The sequence below is a fragment of the Sesamum indicum genome, linkage group LG1, assembly GCF_026168435.1.
Source record: "Sesamum indicum cultivar Baizhima isolate 11 linkage group LG1, ASM2616843v1, whole genome shotgun sequence".
Taxonomy (NCBI): domain Eukaryota; kingdom Viridiplantae; phylum Streptophyta; class Magnoliopsida; order Lamiales; family Pedaliaceae; genus Sesamum; species Sesamum indicum.
Genome location: NC_142657.1, coordinates 2,998,114 through 3,012,501, shown reverse-complemented (window position 1 = coordinate 3,012,501; position 14,388 = coordinate 2,998,114). Strand labels below are relative to the sequence as shown.

General features: G+C 35.2%; 1 pseudogene; it reads right to left on the bottom strand.

Moving 5' to 3' along the window:
* Nucleotides 1–619: 619 nt before the first annotated feature.
* Nucleotides 620–2,173, bottom strand: LOC105156406 (CENP-B homolog protein 2-like; annotated as a pseudogene).
* Between the last annotated feature and the right edge of the window lie 12,215 nt (nucleotides 2,174–14,388).

Below are 14,388 nucleotides of genomic sequence, written 5' to 3'. Positions count from 1 at the left end.
ATAATATATTTATACAAACATATTTGTAATATAGATGTATATATGTGTACTATATATATACATATCACACCCCTCCCTCCCAAGCCAACCTATTGCCCCTCCCCCTTCGGCCCAACAGACCGCCCCACTCCATCCTCCCTCCACTACAAAAAAATCTCTCTTTCTTGCCGTTCGCCGACCTTCCACCGCCTGTCTCCCCCACCCTTAGGATCTTCATTCTCTCCTGCTCCACCCTCCTCCCCCATCGCCGTCTGAAAGCACACTTGGCGGGAAGCAGGTGGTGGCAGCGCCAGGCTTTGGGCAGAAATTGTGTGTTAAGAACTTTGAACCAAAAAATAGAGAGAAAAGATAAGAAGTTGCTTACAAATGAACAGGATTGGGAAGAAAAGGAATTAGTTGTAATATCATTCATAAATTGTAATGTTGCTCCTTACAACTACAGTAAAACCTCTATATATTAATACTTTCTAAAATAATAAAATCTTTCGGTCCCGACTTGGGCCTATGTAAAAAATCATCAAATTCGATAAGATAATAATTTTTCGAAAAATTCTTTTATAAATATTAGATCCCATTAAAAATCTAAATTAATAATTCATAAATATTACAATTATAAATATTACGGTAATTTGCTAAAATATGAATCTATTCTTACTTGATTTTTTTAAAAATTTAAATCTAATTGGATTTCATCCCTAACTATTTTAATTGCACCCAAGAGTTTCGGTGTCTAGTTCTCTAGCTGCAATAAAAAATTGTGCAGTTGTTGTCGCGCTCAAAGCCTCCTTTCTCGTGACTGGTTCCAACGGTATTGAATCATCTTCAACTTCATCATTATTAGGATCTTCAATAATATCAACAACAATTTCCTTTAAACTTTGAAACATTGAACATTCATCATTTTCACCTGGATAGTCCATCAATTTGTTGATGTCCATTTCATTGCGATAACCAACATCCTTGACCATATTCTCAAGCTCATGTAGGTTTTCTTCAAAGTTTGTCTCACTTGAGTCGCTTGAGATTTCTTCATTTGAATGGATTTTGTAGTGCCGAAAGCAATTTGCTATTGACACTTGAGAATCATTGGTTGTCCAAGCGGAGACTGCAAAATTGATGGCATCTAAAACATTAATCTTTTCAGGATTAGGTAGCCCCAACTCATGACCTTCCAATAGATTTTTGTAAAATCTCCTACGATAGTGCATCTTGAAAGCTCTAATTATTGCTGCATCACATGGTTGAATCTTTGATGTCATGTTAGGTGGCAAAAAAAAAAAAAAAAACTCAACATTCTGTAACCCTTCAATATTTTTTGGATGGGCTGGACAATTGTCAACCATCAACAAGATTCTGCCATTCATTTTGTGAACTAGCGAACATATTCATCAAAAAGCACACTAGTCATCCATGCCCTCTTGCTGGCATGATAATGACAATTGATGCTGCTCATGTTGATATTTTTGAAGCAACGTGGCTTTGCATATTTTTCAATAATCCATAAAGGAGATTTTTTTTCGAACCATCCTCGTTGCAACAAATAACAATTGTAAATCTCTCTTTGTCTTGCTTTCTTCCCTCAAGTTGCTTGGTTGCAAGAGAGTGATCAGCTTGTAACCTGTAAAACAGACCTGTTTCATCCAAATTAAAAACATCCTTCAAAAATTGGTTTTTTTTCTCCCTTATAGCCTCTAGTTTCATTTCCATGTCCTGCATGTCAATGGAACCACTTTCTCCAAAATGACGAAATGATTTAATACCATGTCTTACCTTGAATTTTTCAAGCCAACCTTGAGAAAATTGATGTTCATGAGGGTGTTGAGGATACAAAAGCTTCATTATATCCTTTGCTTTCTCCAAAATAAGCTATCAGGTCATGTTAACTCATTGTTATTGAAAAAACCATTCATAAAGAACCTTTTCCATATCTGGATATTTCGCTGTGTCGCTTAATATCCCCATCCTTCTCAAAGTTGGCTGAAAGGTACTCCGATAATCTCTTGAGAGTGTTTGATATTGTATCTTGACTAATTTTCAAACAATATTTTTTATCAACTGACTCTTGTAAATCTTTTTGAGTGCTTGTGGGATGGTCTCTCTTATACTCACATAATGCTTTAAGCATTTGATCATTCATGGATGATTTTGCGATGCCTTTTAGATGAGAAGACATGGTTGGGTGTTATGAATTATTTTATTTGCATATTGAGATTTATATAGTATATGTTTCATTCATCATGCATGAATATATTTAATTGACTATAATAGTTATTTAAGTGCAATGAATTAATGTAAACATGTATATTTAAGTACAATTTCAATGAATTGATACATGTGTCTATGAATATAATAGTTAATTGTATACAATGCATTGATATTATACATGAATATCTTTAATTAGTTACAAAGAATTGGTTGATGCATGAATATAATCAATGAAACATATATGAATTCATTTATTTTCAATACATATGTACTAAATTTGCTGAATTTAAAAAGTCTCTCTTTTAATTAATAAAATATTAATTTATCAATATATTAATATCTCTCTAAATTAATAAAATTTTACGGTCCCATGGTTATTAATTTATAGAGGTTTAATAAAATTTTACGGTCCCATGGTTATTAATTTATAGAGGTTTCACTTAAACCATTAAAACCAAAAGAACAATGGTGAATCAGCTTAAGGAAAGAAAAATATGTCCTAACACAAGCTAAAACTTGTCCCCTAATCAATCATTTGTCCAGTTGCGTTGAAGTCATGCATGTCCTTGCCATTTGCAGAATTAAAGTCAGCCCTTGGATTGAGTTGATCATGGCCAACTGTTGAAAGTGGTCCCTGGAGATTGGAAACGCCATTGTTGGCATAAGTAAAACACTTGATTCCAGAAGCGCATTACCTTGATGACGTTGTTCATGGATGCGCAACCAATTTCTTTGCCCTTCATCGTACATCTCAATCTCTTTCCTCCCTTTCCAATTCGACGATCCTCCTCGAATCTAGTGATTCAAACTGTGAACATGACATCCCCCCTTCTTTTTGAAATCCTTGTCCACAAGGATCCAAATCGAAGTCAAGGAACTATTTCTTGATCTGCTACTAATCCACCCAAGTAGGTTGATCTTCTTCGAAGTCGTCCCAATGGATTAGAATTTGAGGAACTTGAGCATTGTTCCTTAGGACCATCCTACGAGCTAAGATCTTGATAGAGTAGGTCCTGCAAGAGTTAGAGTCATTTAAAGCAGTAAGGCAATTGTGTGTTGTGTTCCTATTTTGCTTTTGAGTAAGAATACATGGAAAAATAGGTGTATATTTGAGTGAGGGGTAGTTTAAGTTTGTAGGCAATTGTCCCAATCATTCCAATCACTTTGAATGGCCCAAAATACTCGGGAGCGAGCTTCAGATTCTTGTTTACTTGTATTGAAGTTTGTCTGTAAAGCTGCAATTTCAAGTATGTCATGTCCCCAACCTCAAAAATACTCTCTCTCTCTCCTCTTAGCATCTGCATATTGTGTCATGCGGTTTTGAGCTTGCTCTAAGTTATCCTTGAGTAATTGCATAACCTCTCTCCTTTCAATCATCAGTTTCAACACATCAGATGCAACGTCTGAGTGTATGCTCCCAACAAAAGTGGTGAAGGTTGATATCCATACATAGCCTGGAAAGGGGTCAACTTGATACTGCTATGGTAATTGGTGTTACACTAATCTTCAGCTAAAGAAATCCACTTGGTCCAATGCTTTAGCCATTGCTGAGTCATGCATCTCAGGCACGTTTCCAAACACTGATTGACTGTCTCAGTCTACCCATCATATTGCGGGTGATAGGCAATAACTCAGTTTTGTCCCCAGTGTTTTAAATAGCTGTAGGGTATAACCCTCCAGTGGTACTCTTCTTTCACAACAAATCCTACCAACTTTTACAACCAGACTGGAGTATAAACTCCTTGAAAATTACAACCCGAAAAATATTGCAGAAATGAAATAATACAACAAAACAGTCAAACAAAAGAAATCTGTTTGAAAATGGCTCAGGTATTTAGCCAGATCCAAGTATAAAGGGACTCGGTCACCAAAGTACCGTTCCCAACCACAAGGTCCTCACAACCACGGTTGCACCTCTCCGAAAACTACTTGAGAAAGGACTCAGATCACACAGATCCGAAGAGACACCAGTCACCCAAACACTCACAGCAATATCACAGAGATTTATCGGAAGGTTGTGAAGAAGAAAATAGATTTCTGTAGCAATATACCCGAAGGAGGAATGAAGGCCCCCTTTATATAACACCCTCAAGTAACGGCCGAAAGGTTATGGCCGTTGGGCGGTTTCCTTGAAGCCATTAGATTGGCTTCGAAAATCGGCCGAACGGTTGCCGTTTCAACCACCATCGGAAGGTAGACGAGAGAAGAGAGAAGAGAAGAGTCGGCGGAGAGTAGTGTGAAGTGAAAGGGGGAAAATATCAGATTAGGGTTAGGAAATAGTATATAAGGGAGTTAACCGGGTCGGGTAGCCGTTTGGGTCGGGTAGCCGGGTAGGGCCTCCAAGTGGTTAGTGGGCCTTTAGGTTTTGGGTTTCGATTTTGGGCCATATATTCTTAACATACCCCATCGTGGACCAAATACCCAATGGGTAGGTCAGGGGTGATTGCCAAAAATAAATACTCCGTGGGTGTACCTGCAAGATAGAACTACAGACAAGGAAACTTTCAGTCAGGATTTGGGTGGAGTAATTTTAATCACTTACAGAATTTCTCTGACGGTAGGCATTTAGTACCCATATCTGCAGGATTTTCTTCAAAACTGATTTTTTCCAGTTTTATGACATCTCTTCCTACGATATCTCTAATGAAATGATACCTAACATCTATATGTTTTGTCCTATCATGAAATACGGGGTTCTTGCACAGTTGAATAGAGGATTGACTATCAGAAAAGATTATAAGTTTTTCTTTTGAAAACCTAATTTCTTTTATGAGCCCGTCAAGCCATAAGGCTTCTTTAAACGCTTCTGTAGTTGCTATATATTCAGCTTCAGTGGTTGATAATGCAACAATATGTTGTAATTGTGACTTCCAACTAATGCATGAACCACACAAAGTAAACATGTATGAAGATGTAGATTTTCGACTATCTCTATCATTCGCATAATTTTAATCTACATAACCAATAAGACGAGTATCATCAGAATATCTAGAGAAAGAAATACCAGTGTCATCAGACCCACGTAAATACCTAAGTAAGTATTTCAGTGCTTCCCAATAAGGGGGACCAGGGTTGGACATAAAACGACTAAGACAGCCAATTGAATAGGCAACATCAGGTCTCGTACAAACCATTAGAAACATAATAGAACCAATCAAATTAGAATAAGGGATTTTGTCCATTCTTTGCCTTTCAGAAATAGTTTTGGGAGATTGCTCTTTGCTGAGTTGAAAATGAGCTGCCAGGGGTACAACGGTGGGTTTAGCATTTTCCATTGAAAACTTTCTAAGGACATTTAAAAGGTATGATTTTTTATTTAGAAAAATGGAAAACTGTTTTCTATCCCTAGCAATACTAATACCAAGAATTTGTTTGGCATTTCCAAGATCTTTCATTTCAAAGGCTTTACACAAATCCTTTTGTAAAGTAGATATAAGAAGTGAGCTAAGACTAGCAATTAGCATATCATCCACATATAGAACTAAGAAAATTGGGGAATCATGCACATGTTTAAAGTAAAGACAATGGTCATATTGACTTCTAATGAAGTTTAAAGATAACATAAACTCATCGAATTTTTTGTTCCATTGACGAGGAGATTGTTTCAATCCATAGAGTGATTTTTTTCAATAGACACACATAGTCAGGTTTAGACAAATCAATAAAACCAAGTGGTTGATTCATGTAAATGCTTTCTTCTAAGTCACCATGCAAAAAAGCAGTTTTAACGTCCATTTATTTTAATTCCCAGTCATAATGAGCAGTGAGGGCAAGTATTATGCGGACTGTAGTATACTTAACTACCGGTGAGAAGATTTCATTATAATATATGCCTTCTTTCTGTGTAAAACCCTTAGCAACTAATCTAGCCTTATATTTGATAGGGTTTTCTTGTTTTATCTTGAATAACCATTTGCAGTCAACAATAGAAGCATCTTTTGGTTTAGGGACTAGAATCCATGTTTTATTATCTTTCAAGAATTTCATTTCCTCTTTCATAGCACTAAGCCACTTTTCAGATTTTAAGGCTTCTTCGACACTGAGGGTTCTATAGATTCAGTGTTGAAACTAGTATGAAAATCCCTAAGTTTAATCGGTATTCTAGGTTGTCTTCTATCTCTATCTCTAGTGAGTTGATAATTGTCTAGAGGGTTCTGAATTTTTGGGTTTTCTACCTCTTGATTGTTTCCTAATTGCTCGTCTAAGTGTGTTTCATTGTTTCCTAATTCCTCCCCTTCTTGGTTATCCTCTAATTCTACCTTATTAAAGGTTGAATCTTTTTCTAAAGGTTGTGATTTCTCTAAACATGGCATTTCATACTCATTAAAGGTAACATTTCAACTTATTAGGACTTTAAAACCTGGTTGGTTCCTAACCCACAGTCTATAGCCTTTAATGGTCTCAGGATAACCAATAAAAATACATTTAACAGATTTTGGATCAAGTTTATCAGAATCTTGGAGAACAAAGGCAGCATAACCAAATATACGTAAGGAAGACATATCAGGTATTTTTCCATACCACATAAAATCAGGAGTTTTCCCAAGTAGAGGCACAAAAGGAGACAAATTTATAAGATGAGCAGCAGTTAAGACAGTTTCCCCCCAAAAAGTTTTAGGTAACCCAGAGCTAATCAATAAACATCTAACTTTATCAAGTAGTGTACGATTCATATGTTCAGCAATTCCATTTTGTTGGGGGGTATAGGGATTTGTTTTGTGCCTTTTTATACCAAATTCCTCACACATATCAGAAAAACTTTTGTTGCAGAATTCAAGTCCATTATCAGTCCTAAGTGATTTTAACTTTTTTCCCGTTTGATTTTCAACAAAAATTTTCCATTTCTTAAATTTTTCAAAAACTTCAGATTTATGTCTCATCAGAAAAACAAACACTTTACGAGAAAAATTATCAATGATAGAAAGGAAATAACGATTTCCACCATGGGTGGGTGTATTACTAGGACCCCAAACATCAGCATGCACATAGTCTAAGATACATGGAGACATAGACGGATTGAGGGATGGGGATGTAGGAAAATGAACTCTATGTTGTTTGCCCATGACACATTCATCACAAATTTCTATTTTGTCAATTCTATCATTTAGAATACCATCTCTTTTTAGAAAATCAAGGCCTTTTTGGCTAATATGGCCTAATCTCTTATGCCACAACGTGGTGAAATCACAATTAGAAACTGATGCAGCAAAATCATATGATGCAGTACATATGTAAAGATTTCTTTTTCTTTCAGCTTTGAAAACAACTAATGATCCTTTCATAATTTTCATGAGGCCTTTGCCCCATCTACCTTCTAAACCATTTTCTTCTAATGCAGCACATGATATGAGATTATGACTTAAGTCAGGAACGTACCTGACATTTTTCAGAATCATTTTATAACCATCAAAACAAAGTGAGATGTCACCAAGACCCTTAATCTCACATATTTTCTCATTTGCCATGGAAACAAAACCAATGTGCTCATATTTCATATTTGTGAAAATTTCTTTGAAAGGACTCATGTGAAATGTGCAACCAGAATCTATAAGCCACTCATGCATATCAAATGTATTCACAGAATTTACTTCGTAAACAACAAACACTTCACCGTTAGACTCAATAGACACATTATTGATTTGATCTTTATCATCATAGTTCCTATTCTCACGTCTAGGTTTTCTGCAATCTTTAATATAGTGACCTTTCGTACCACAATTATAACAGCGTCTATCTTTGACTTTGTTATCCCTAAGGTTTGTTTCTCTTGGTTTTGACTTACTCCTATAATTTTTATTTCTACTTCTGCTTCTACTATTATATCGAGAATTCGGATTTCTAAACTTAGACCTACCCCTAACAGAATTAATCTCATATTGATTCTGGCTCGGTTATTAATCTTAAGGTCTAGTTCTTTACTCTTTAGTCCATTTACTACAGTTTCTATATTAACACTGTCCCTACCGTATTTTATGGCAGCCTTAACATCAGAATATGATTCAGGAATAGCATTTAACAGCACAATGGGAGAATATTCATCAATGTATTTGTCACCAGTGTATTTAATATCCTGAATTAGCTTAGTAAAGTCGTCAAGATTTTCATCGATATTCTTGGATAGATCAAGTTTATATCTAAAGAATTTTTCTAATAAAAACAGTTTATTAGGAAGAGAAATTTCAGTATACAGTTCTTCAAGTTTATCCCATAAAGCTTTTGAAGAATCTAATTTTCCAACTTTTCGTAAAACAGTATCGGACAAATTTAAAACAATAGAGGAATATGCAAACTCATCATTTTCTTGTTTCTTTTCTTCAGAAATGTTTTCCACATATTTGCCATCAATGGCTTTAAAAACTTTTTGTTGAATAAGAATACCTTTCATCTTTTGTTGCCATATAGAAAAATCGGATTTTCCATCAAAGGGTTGGAGACTGTACCCAGCCATTTTGAAAACGTTTTAAAAAAAAAATTTGTCCGAGTTTTGAGGTTACAACAGGAAAGTCTTGAAAACCACAGATACAGAATAATTTCTACCAAATATTCTGAAAAATAAAAGGTTACAGAAACCAATGTAAATCTCAGAAAGGATATACACCAAACCCAGAAATCACAGAGGTATAACAGTAACAAAGAATATACACGCACAGATAGTATACTCGGTTAAGCAGAAAACAAAGAAATAGGCCGCAAGACAGTTATCACCGATACCCAAGAAATAAAGTGAGAAAAAATAGAAAAGAGTAACAGCAGTTAATATAGCAGTAAACAGAGAAATAGAACCGAGGCTCACCAGCCTAAGTCCCGTCTAGATACCCGACGACCTCAAGGGTCCGGCCAAGAGGGATATTAGGGGGCTATACCACGGTAAACAGGAATATGGACAGTAATAATAAAAGCAGTAATATGAACGGAAAAATAAAGGGAATAGAGAACCAGAGGAGGGGTTTATCGGAAGTTACCACCACCACGGATCTGCACGGATCAGATTGTAGGCTCTGATACCACTGTAGGGTATAACCCTCCAGTGGTACTCTTCTTTCACAACAAATCCTACCAACTATTACAACCAGACTGGAGTATAAACTCCTTGAAAATTACAACCCGAAAAATATTGCAGAAATGAAATAATACAACAAAACAGTCAAACAAAAGATATCTGTTTGAAAATGGCTCAGGTATTTAGCCAGATCCAAGTATAAAGGGACTCGGTCACCAAAGTACCGTTCCCAACCAAAAGGCCCTCACAACCACGGTTGCACCTCTCCGAAAACTACCCGAGAAAGGACTCAGATCACACAGATCCGAAGAGACACCAGTCACCCAAACACTCACAGCAATATCACAGAGATTTATCGGAAGGGTGTGAAGAAGAAAACAGATTTCTGTAGCAACATACCCGAAGGAGGAATGAAGGCCCCCTTTATATAACACCCTCAAGTAACGGCCGAAAGGTTATGGCCGTTGGGCGGTTTCCTTGAAGCCATTAGATTGGCTTCGGAAACCGGCCGAACGGCTGCCGTTTCAACCACCATCGGAAGGTAGACGAGAGAAGAGAGAAGAGAAGAGTCGGCGGAGAGTAGTGTGAAGTGAGAGGGGGAAAATATCAGATTAGGGTTAGGAAATAGTATATAAGGGAGTTGACCGGGTCGGGTAGCTGTTTGGGTCGGGTAGCCGGGTAGGGCCTCCAAGTGGTTAGTGGGCCTTTAGGTTTTGGGCCATATATTCTTAACAATAGCTCTTTCCAAGAAATGCTAGTAAAGATCATATCCCTGTCTGGAACTTTGTTAAGAGGTAATCCATGTAGCTTGTAGATATTATCTACCAACACCTTAGCAACTTATTCTACTGAAAAAAGATGAGTCAAGGGTAGGAAGTGTACATACTTGGTTAGTCTGTCCATCACCACCAATATGCAATTATTCCCCTCAGATTGGGGGCAAACCTTCTATGAAATCCATAGTAATGTGAGACCATGCTTTCTGTGGAATCTGCAAAGGTTGCAGCAATCCAGAATATGGTGTAGTTTTCGACCTTTGACGACTGTTACACTGTGACACCCACTCCATCACATACTTTTTCAATCCAGCCCCGTAGATAAGAGACTTAACCCTTTGATAGGTTTCTTGAATACCTAAATGTCCCCTAACAGTTTGGTGCAAAGCTTGTGTGATGTGCTACCTAAATTCCCTTTGTTTCCCCAATAACCCATTCAGAATGGAATATTCAGGATAAATATCCTAATCAATATCTTAGCTTGCAAAATATTATGGAATTCTGCATCAATCATATAACTCCTTTGCACTTGTCCTATCCATCTAGGCACCATTACTATCACTACTGTACAATGACCATCTGAATGTTCCCTTCTAGAGAGGGCATCTGCAGCTCTATTTTTTGTCCCTTTCTTATATTGTACCTCATAATCTAGCCAAAGTAATTTGGAAATCCATCTATGATAGTCTCAATTTTTTGTTCTAGGATTTACTTCAAACTTTGCTGGTCAATTCTGATTATGAAGTGTTGCCCTGTATGTATTGCTTCCATTTGTTGACTGCTAACATCAAAATTAAGAATTCCTTCTTATAAACTAGCAATCCCAGATTTTTGACCCTTGGAACTTTGCTCAAGTAAGCTATGGGTTTTTCTTCTTGCATCAGAACTTCCCCAAAACCTTTATCACATGCATCTGTTTCAATTAAAGGTTGTAGTAAAATCCTATAGTGCTATGACTAGGGTTGTTATCATGGCCTTCTTCAGATTTTCAATTGTTGCAGTAGCTTTGGGAGTTCATTCAAACCATTTTTCTTCAATAATTCAGTAAGTGGTTTACTGATGATACCATAATGTTTGATGAATTTCCTATAATATCCAGTTAGCCCAAAAGTTTTCTCAATGTCTTGACATCCTTTGGTGATGGCCAATTAAGCATAGTCTCAATTCTCGAAAGGTCAGTGACCACACCCGTTGATGAAATAACATGCCTTAAGTACTCAACACTCCTCCTTCTAAAGGAGCGCTTATTTTTTTTGCATACAACTTGTTATGTCTCAATAATTCTAGTGTTATCCTTAGGTGTGCATGATGTTCTTCCAGTCTCTTACTACATATAAGTATGTCATCAAAGAAAATTCTGATGAATTTTCTTAAATACTCCAAAAAACACTTGATTCATCAATGATTGAAAAGTAATAGGTGCATTGCAAAGGCCAAATGGCATCACCAAGACTTCATAATGTCTCTGATGGGTAACAGAACTAGTCTTGTACATGTCCTATTACTTCATTCTAATCTGGAAGTATCCAGATCTTAGATCAATTTTAAAAATAACAAGAGCCATGCAGCTCATCAATTATTTTATCTATAACAAGAATGGGAAAATACAGTCCATTTGTTAAGTTATCTATTATCCACACACATTATCCAAGTACCATCCTTCTTAACAAGTAAGAGTGGAGATGAGAATGAGCTTTGACTAGGCCTGATTTTCTTAGCTTTCAGCATCACCAATGTTTCTATTTCAGCTTTCTGTGCATGTGTGTATCTATAAGGTGCATGTTTCTTTGGAATTGCACCAAGGAAAAGGTCAACTATCCTTTCAGGTGGCAAGTCAGTAGGTTCCTAAAACATGTCACTATATTCCTCCAGCATTTTGTCTAAAGCAGTATCTGTTTTTATTTGCTCCTCTAGACAATTGTTCACTACACTTAATTACCCCATCAGATTATAGTTCCCCATTGTATCAGCCTCTTCATTACCTTACCAGAGATCATTTAGTGAGTGGTAGTTAGTTAGGGACTTTAGTATCAATCTTTTTCCATCCCTTACTACTGTCACCTCCATGTCCTCATAGTCATATTCAACAGGACCATGTTTCCTTAACTAATACAACATTGTATCCTCCTAGTTTAATTACCCTGAGTGGATAATTAAACCTCTGATCTTGCATTTTCCATGTGAATACAGGGCAACACATATTACTCACTATCCTCCCTCCATCAGCTACACTAACTTGCATTAGAATAGTGCATTCCAGCTTACATCCCAGTTTATATGTTGTGTCTCATCTAGGAAGCAGCTGCTACTTCCTCCATCAACTAAGACTTGGATATGCCCCATTGATTTTTAAAGTGTTAAAATTGACATTCCCATTCATGGCATTCACAAAAAATTGTTACATCTTCTCCAATAGGGTCAGCATCTTCACCCTCTCCTTCTTCCTGTATGGATTTTCTTTCATATATCTAACCAAAACTTTAAGGGGTTATTGGTATGTAAAAATGGAATGGAAATAAAAGCCAACATTTTCAAATTGATTCCTATATTTTACAGTTGAGAATACTTATTTCTTTAGATAAGAATTGGTGATTTCTTCCCACATTAACATGTTGCGAATGAAAATTTCTTTTCTTTTTTGTATTAGTTTAATAATTTTAATTGTTATTAAATTTAAGTACATATGTGGTGTAGCATTAAGACATAATTGTGTATGCATGGCAATTAAGAAATGATATTATCGAAATATTTCTTTCACCGAGTACTAAAAAAATAATGGTAGTTGTATTATGATTAAATAAATTGGTCTATTTAGTTGTTCAAATTTTTACATTTTTTTTGGCAAAAAATATTATCTACATGTATATTAAGTCATCAATAAATTGTTTCTTATGTAAATAAATATTCTTTTTCATATATTCAATAATTATATAAGATGATTTATAAATTGTTCATAACCTTTTGTAAGCTGTTCTGAAACTACTACAATACAATGAATTCAACGTATTCAATAAAATGTCAAAAAGATTTTTTTAAAAGAAATACTAAAGGCAAATTTTCATAAAAACAATTTAATTCTATTAATAATTATTAAAAAAATATTTTTATTACTATTAATTTATTGGTATACCAAGCATAAAAATATTATTTAAGTGTGCTTATTTTTCTATTTTTATTCCATTTTTAAATTCATTTCATTCAAAATTAATTGAACTTTGAATTTTACCCTTCGTACCAGGATCCTTATATATTTGTCTCAAAGCAATATATGCTAATCATACTAATAACAATAGGAATTGATTCATCAATCGTCTTTAATAATCTCCAGAAACGGCATATTTTGTTGTTGTTAAAATATATGTTTTTAGAAGGATATATTACAATCATTTCCCTTAATGTTTAAGATAGTCATAAGTACCTTCTCATTGTTTAAGATATGATAAGTACCATTTGAATATAATATAATCTAACACGCCCATTCCCTTAAAACTCCATTAGATTTTTTTTTTTAATTTTTATGGTGAGTTATTCAAGATCCTTTTGAATTATGAATTTTAAATTTATATATCTTTTTAAATTAGATGAATAGTCTCTATAGATTATTTATTTTACCTAACCTCATAATTTTTTCACAAACTTTCAAATGTTTCTTCTTTTAACGAAAAGAATCAAGCCGAGCTCGGGTGTAAACGAGCCGAGCTCGAATCGAGCTTAGCAAAAAATTCAAGCATGAGTTGAGCTTGGCAAAAACTTCTAGCTTGATTTTAAGCTCGAGCTCGGGCTCGTGCCGATTCGATTCGTCTACCGCCCTTATTAGGTCTGCCATCCAAATCAATAATGTGCAGATTTAGAGGACATTCGAATTGATAGATTTGGCTTTAAAGAAAAACTTTTGAGAAAAAAAATTCAAACGACTCATGCTGAAAAAAATTTTGAAATCTATCAATATTCAACAAAATATAATTTAAAATTAAAATGAAAAAGTTTAAAGCTCTTTAAATTTAATATTATCCAAATAAATTCAAAATGTATTAAAAATTTAAAATTCATAATTTCAAATCGTTATGTCCTCCAAATGCAACCTTCGTAAATGTAAACATAGTGAGAGGTGAAGGGAACGAAATCCTACAAAGACTCACAATTAACCATATGAACATAAAGAATCCAACATTCCCAAAATCACGATTACTTCCATGGACAGAATGATGATTAAGAAATTTATCATTCGATATCTAATAACCTTAGCGCAAGAGTAGAATGACCGTTCACTGCTATCAAACATACCATTTTCTAAAAATAAAAAAGAAAAAGTTTAGATGTAAGTTCTAAAGTTCATTTGAGTCGAAATCTACACTATTCTGAACGGGATTTCGGTACCGTTACCTCATATTCATGTAATAAAATTGG